This window comes from Larus michahellis, unplaced genomic scaffold (genome assembly GCF_964199755.1).
Source record: "Larus michahellis unplaced genomic scaffold, bLarMic1.1 SCAFFOLD_39, whole genome shotgun sequence".
Taxonomy (NCBI): domain Eukaryota; kingdom Metazoa; phylum Chordata; class Aves; order Charadriiformes; family Laridae; genus Larus; species Larus michahellis.
This window is the reverse complement of record NW_027436461.1, coordinates 1,883,746-1,891,133: the sequence shown is the minus strand read 5'-3', so window position 1 is coordinate 1,891,133 and position 7,388 is coordinate 1,883,746.

Genomic DNA, 7,388 nt, shown 5'->3' with positions numbered 1-7,388 from the left:
ACATAATCCCCACTTCTCCCTCCTGGCACTTTCCATGTGGGAGATATAGCAGGATGTATATTGGTTTTGAGGACAACTCAATGGACAGTGTAGGGAGAAAAGGTCCTGGCTCCTTGAATGCCGTTTCTGGAGACACTGCGATCAATGTGGGAGATATGTCAAGATGTGTGTTCGTTCTGAGGACGGCTCTCTGGAGAGTCTTAGCAAAGAGGTCACACAGATAATCAGAGCAATTCTCAGAGGCACTGAGAACAAGCTCCACAATTCCCTCCTGGCACTTTCCCTGTAGGAGATACCGCAAGACGTTTCTGTATATTGGGCACAGCGCTCTGCACGGTGTTAGCAGAGACTTTCCCGGGACAGTGAAACCCTATGTCAGAGACACTGAGAAGAAGCCCCAATGTTCCCTCCAGGCACTTTCAGTGTGGGTGCCTTCTCCACGTGGTTCCTGGTTTCACTGCAGCTCTGAAGAGAACGTTAGCAAAGAGGTAACCGGGACAGTGAAAACAGTACTCAAAGACAGGGAGAGCAAGCTCTCTCTTGGCACTTTGGATGTGGGACATACAGCGAGATGTTTGCTGCTTTTGCGTTTGGCTGTTGGGAGATTTACAGCACAAAGATATCTAGTTGATTTGAAGCAGTTCCGAGAAAGTCTAAACATAATCCCCACTTCTCCCTCCTGGCACTTTCCATGTGGGAGATATAGCAGGATGTATATTGGTTTTGAGGACAACTCAATGGACAGTGTAGGGAGAAAAGGTCCTGGCTCCTTGAATGCCGTTTCTGGAGACACTGCGATCAATGTGGGAGATATGTCAAGATGTGTGTTTGTTTTGAGGACGGCTCTCTGGAGAGTCTTAGCAAAGAGGTCACACAGATAATCAGAGCAATTCTCAGAGACACTGAGAACAAGCTCCACAATTCCCTCCTGGCACTTTCCCTGTAGGAGATACCGCAAGACGTTTCTGTATATTGGGCACAGCGCTCTGCACGGTGTTAGCAGAGACTTTCCCGGGACAGTGAAACCCTATGTCAGAGACACTGAGAAGAAGCCCCAATGTTCCCTCCAGGCACTTTCAGTGTGGGTGCCTTCTCCACGTGGTTCCTGGTTTCACTGCGGCTCTGAAGAGAACGTTAGCAAAGAGGTAACCGGGACAGTGAAAACAGTACTCAAAGACAGGGAGAGCAAGCTCTCTCTTGGCACTTTGGATGTGGGACATACAGCGAGATGTTTGCTGCTTTTGCGTTTGGCTGTTGGGAGATTTACAGCACAAAGATATCTAGTTGATTTGAAGCAGTTCCGAGAAAGTCTAAACATAATCCCCACTTCTCCCTCCTGGCACTTTCCATGTGGGAGATATAGCAGGATGTATATTGGTTTTGAGGACAACTCAATGGACAGTGTAGGGAGAAAAGGTCCTGGCTCCTTGAATGCCGTTTCTGGAGACACTGCGATCAATGTGGGAGATATGTCAAGATGTGTGTTTGTTTTGAGGACGGCTCTCTGGAGAGTCTTAGCAAAGAGGTCACACAGATAACCAGAGCAATTCTCAGAGACACTGAGAACAAGCTCCACAATTCCCTCCTGGCACTTTCCCTGTAGGAGATACCGCAAGACGTTTCTGTATATTGGGCACAGCGCTCTGCACGGTGTTAGCAGAGACTTTCCCGGGACAGTGAAACCCTATGTCAGAGACACTGAGAAGAAGCCCCAATGTTCCCTCCAGGCACTTTCAGTGTGGGTGCCTTCTCCACGTGGTTCCTGGTTTCACTGCAGCTCTGAAGAGAACGTTAGCAAAGAGGTAACCGGGACAGTGAAAACAGTACTCAAAGACAGGGAGAGCAAGCTCTCTCTTGGCACTTTGGATGTGGGACATACAGCGAGATGTTTGCTGCTTTTGCGTTTGGCTGTTGGGAGATTTACAGCACAAAGATATCTAGTTGATTTGAAGCAGTTCCGAGAAAGTCTAAACATAATCCCCACTTCTCCCTCCTGGCACTTTCCATGTGGGAGATATAGCAGGATGTATATTGGTTTTGAGGACAACTCAATGGACAGTGTAGGGAGAAAAGGTCCTGGCTCCTTGAATGCCGTTTCTGGAGACACTGCGATCAATGTGGGAGATATGTCAAGATGTGTGTTTGTTTTGAGGACGGCTCTCTGGAGAGTCTTAGCAAAGAGGTCACACAGATAATCAGAGCAATTCTCAGAGACACTGAGAACAAGCTCCACAATTCCCTCCTGGCACTTTCCCTGTAGGAGATACCGCAAGACGTTTCTGTATATTGGGCACAGCGCTCTGCACGGTGTTAGCAGAGACTTTCCCGGGACAGTGAAACCCTATGTCAGAGACACTGAGAAGAAGCCCCAATGTTCCCTCCAGGCACTTTCAGTGTGGGTGCCTTCTCCACGTGGTTCCTGGTTTCACTGCGGCTCTGAAGAGAACGTTAGCAAAGAGGTAACCGGGACAGTGAAAACAGTACTCAAAGACAGGGAGAGCAAGCTCTCTCTTGGCACTTTGGATGTGGGACATACAGCGAGATGTTTGCTGCTTTTGCGTTTGGCTGTTGGGAGATTTACAGCACAAAGATATCTAGTTGATTTGAAGCAGTTCCGAGAAAGTCTAAACATAATCCCCACTTCTCCCTCCTGGCACTTTCCATGTGGGAGATATAGCAGGATGTATATTGGTTTTGAGGACAACTCAATGGACAGTGTAGGGAGAAAAGGTCCTGGCTCCTTGAATGCCGTTTCTGGAGACACTGCGATCAATGTGGGAGATATGTCAAGATGTGTGTTTGTTTTGAGGACGGCTCTCTGGAGAGTCTTAGCAAAGAGGTCACACAGATAATCAGAGCAATTCTCAGAGACACTGAGAACAAGCTCGACAATTCCCTCCTGGCACTTTCCCTGTAGGAGATACCGCAAGACGTTTCTGTACATTGGGCACAGCGCTCTGCACGGTGTTAGCAGAGACTTTCCCGGGACAGTGAAACCCTATGTCAGAGACACTGAGAAGAAGCCCCAATGTTCCCTCCAGGCACTTTCAGTGTGGGTGCCTTCTCCACGTGGTTCCTGGTTTCACTGCAGCTCTGAAGAGAATGTTAGCAAAGAGGTAACCGGGACAGTGAAAACAGTACTCAAAGACAGGGAGAGCAAGCTCTCTCTTGGCACTTTGGATGTGGGACATACAGCGAGATGTTTGCTGCTTTTGCGTTTGGCTGTTGGGAGATTTACAGCACAAAGATATCTAGTTGATTTGAAGCAGTTCCGAGAAAGTCTAAACATAATCCCCACTTCTCCCTCCTGGCACTTTCCATGTGGGAGATATAGCAGGATGTATATTGGTTTTGAGGACAACTCAATGGACAGTGTAGGGAGAAAAGGTCCTGGCTCCTTGAATGCCGTTTCTGGAGACACTGCGATCAATGTGGGAGATATGTCAAGATGTGTGTTTGTTTTGAGGACGGCTCTCTGGAGAGTCTTAGCAAAGAGGTCACACAGATAATCAGAGCAATTCTCAGAGACACTGAGAACAAGCTCCACAATTCCCTCCTGGCACTTTCCCTGTAGGAGATACCGCAAGACGTTTCTGTACATTGGGCACAGCGCTCTGCACGGTGTTAGCAGAGACTTTCCCGGGACAGTGAAACCCTATGTCAGAGACACTGAGAAGAAGCCCCAATGTTCCCTCCAGGCACTTTCAGTGTGGGTGCCTTCTCCACGTGGTTCCTGGTTTCACTGCGGCTCTGAAGAGAACGTTAGCAAAGAGGTAACCGGGACCGTGAAAACAGTACTCAAAGACAGGGAGAGCAAGCTCTCTCTTGGCACTTTGGATGTGGGACATACAGCGAGATGTTTGCTGCTTTTGCGTTTGGCTGTTGGGAGATTTACAGCACAAAGATATCTAGTTGATTTGAAGCAGTTCCGAGAAAGTCTAAACATAATCCCCACTTCTCCCTCCTGGCACTTTCCATGTGGGAGATATAGCAGGATGTATATTGGTTTTGAGGACAACTCAATGGACAGTGTAGGGAGAAAAGGTCCTGGCTCCTTGAATGCCGTTTCTGGAGACACTGCGATCAATGTGGGAGATATGTCAAGATGTGTGTTTGTTTTGAGGACGGCTCTCTGGAGAGTCTTAGCAAAGAGGTCACACAGATAATCAGAGCAATTCTCAGAGGCCCTGAGAACAAGCTCCACAATTCCCTCCTGGCACTTTCCCTGTAGGAGATACCGCAAGACGATTCTGTATATTGGGCACAGCGCTCTGCACGGTGTTAGCAGAGACTTTCCCGGGACAGTGAAACCCTATGTCAGAGACACTGAGAAGAAGCCCCAGTGTTCCCTCCAGGCACTTTCAGTGTGGGTGCCTTCTCCACGTGGTTCCTGGTTTCACTGCGGCTCTGAAGAGAACGTTAGCAAAGAGGTAACCGGGACAGTGAAAACAGTACTCAAAGACAGGGAGAGCAAGCTCTCTCTTGGCACTTTGGATGTGGGACATACAGCGAGATGTTTGCTGCTTTTGCGTTTGGCTGTTGGGAGATTTACAGCACAAAGATATCTAGTTGATTTGAAGCAGTTCCGAGAAAGTCTAAACATAATCCCCACTTCTCCCTCCTGGCACTTTCCATGTGGGAGATATAGCAGGATGTATATTGGTTTTGAGGACAACTCAATGGACAGTGTAGGGAGAAAAGGTCCTGGCTCCTTGAATGCCGTTTCTGGAGACACTGCGATCAATGTGGGAGATATGTCAAGATGTGTGTTTGTTTTGAGGACGGCTCTCTGGAGAGTCTTAGCAAAGAGGTCACACAGATAATCAGAGCAATTCTCAGAGGCCCTGAGAACAAGCTCCACAATTCCCTCCTGGCACTTTCCCTGTAGGAGATACCGCAAGACGATTCTGTACATTGGGCACAGCGCTCTGCACGGTGTTAGCAGAGACTTTCCCGGGACAGTGAAACCCTATGTCAGAGACACTGAGAAGAAGCCCCAATGTTCCCTCCAGGCACTTTCAGTGTGGGTGCCTTCTCCACGTGGTTCCTGGTTTCACTGCGGCTCTGAAGAGAACGTTAGCAAAGAGGTAACCGGGACAGTGAAAACAGTACTCAAAGACAGGGAGAGCAAGCTCTCTCTTGGCACTTTGGATGTGGGACATACAGCGAGATGTTTGCTGCTTTTGCGTTTGGCTGTTGGGAGATTTACAGCACAAAGATATCTAGTTGATTTGAAGCAGTTCCGAGAAAGTCTAAACATAATCCCCACTTCTCCCTCCTGGCACTTTCCATGTGGAAGATATAGCAGGATGTATATTGGTTTTGAGGACAACTCAATGGACAGTGTAGGGAGAAAAGGTCCTGGCTCCTTGAATGCCGTTTCTGGAGACACTGCGATCAATGTGGGAGATATGTCAAGATGTGTGTTTGTTTTGAGGACGGCTCTCTGGAGAGTCTTAGCAAAGAGGTCACACAGATAATCAGAGCAATTCTCAGAGGCCCTGAGAACAAGCTCCACAATTCCCTCCTGGCACTTTCCCTGTAGGAGATACCGCAAGACGATTCTGTACATTGGGCACAGCGCTCTGCACGGTGTTAGCAGAGACTTTCCCGGGACAGTGAAACCCTATGTCAGAGACACTGAGAAGAAGCCCCAATGTTCCCTCCAGGCACTTTCAGTGTGGGTGCCTTCTCCACGTGGTTCCTGGTTTCACTGCGGCTCTGAAGAGAACGTTAGCAAAGAGGTAACCGGGACAGTGAAAACAGTACTCAAAGACAGGGAGAGCAAGCTCTCTCTTGGCACTTTGGATGTGGGACATACAGCGAGATGTTTGCTGCTTTTGCGTTTGGCTGTTGGGAGATTTACAGCACAAAGATATCTAGTTGATTTGAAGCAGTTCCGAGAAAGTCTAAACATAATCCCCACTTCTCCCTCCTGGCACTTTCCATGTGGGAGATATAGCAGGATGTATATTGGTTTTGAGGACAACTCAATGGACAGTGTAGGGAGAAAAGGTCCTGGCTCCTTGAATGCCGTTTCTGGAGACACTGCGATCAATGTGGGAGATATGTCAAGATGTGTGTTTGTTTTGAGGACGGCTCTCTGGAGAGTCTTAGCAAAGAGGTCACACAGATAATCAGAGCAATTCTCAGAGACACTGAGAACAAGCTCCACAATTCCCTCCTGGCACTTTCCCTGTAGGAGATACCGCAAGACGATTCTGTATATTGGGCACAGCGCTCTGCACGGTGTTAGCAGAGACTTTCCCGGGACAGTGAAACCCTATGTCAGAGACACTGAGAAGAAGCCCCAGTGTTCCCTCCAGGCACTTTCAGTGTGGGTGCCTTCTCCACGTGGTTCCTGGTTTCACTGCGGCTCTGAAGAGAACGTTAGCAAAGAGGTAACCGGGACAGTGAAAACAGTACTCAAAGACAGGGAGAGCAAGCTCTCTCTTGGCACTTTGGATGTGGGACATACAGCGAGATGTTTGCTGCTTTTGCGTTTGGCTGTTGGGAGATTTACAGCACAAAGATATCTAGTTGATTTGAAGCAGTTCCGAGAAAGTCTAAACATAATCCCCACTTCTCCCTCCTGGCACTTTCCATGTGGGAGATATAGCAGGATGTATATTGGTTTTGAGGACAACTCAATGGACGGTGTAGGGAGAAAAGGTCCTGGCTCCTTGAATGCCGTTTCTGGAGACACTGCGATCAATGTGGGAGATATGTCAAGATGTGTGTTCGTTCTGAGGACGGCTCTCTGGAGAGTCTTAGCAAAGAGGTCACACAGATAATCAGAGCAATTCTCAGAGGCCCTGAGAACAAGCTCCACAATTCCCTCCTGGCACTTTCCCTGTAGGAGATACCGCAAGACGTTTCTGTATATTGGGCACAGCGCTCTGCACGGTGTTAGCAGAGACTTTCCCGGGACAGTGAAACCCTATGTCAGAGACACTGAGAAGAAGCCCCAATGTTCCCTCCAGGCACTTTCAGTGTGGGTGCCTTCTCCACGTGGTTCCTGGTTTCACTGCAGCTCTGAAGAGAACGTTAGCAAAGAGGTAACCGGGACAGTGAAAACAGTACTCAAAGACAGGGAGAGCAAGCTCTCTCTTGGCACTTTGGATGTGGGACATACAGCGAGATGTTTGCTGCTTTTGCGTTTGGCTGTTGGGAGATTTACAGCACAAAGATATCTAGTTGATTTGAAGCAGTTCCGAGAAAGTCTAAACATAATCCCCACTTCTCCCTCCTGGCACTTTCCATGTGGGAGATATAGCAGGATGTATATTGGTTTTGAGGACAACTCAATGGACAGTGTAGGGAGAAAAGGTCCTGGCTCCTTGAATGCCGTTTCTGGAGACACTGCGATCAATGTGGGAGATATGTCA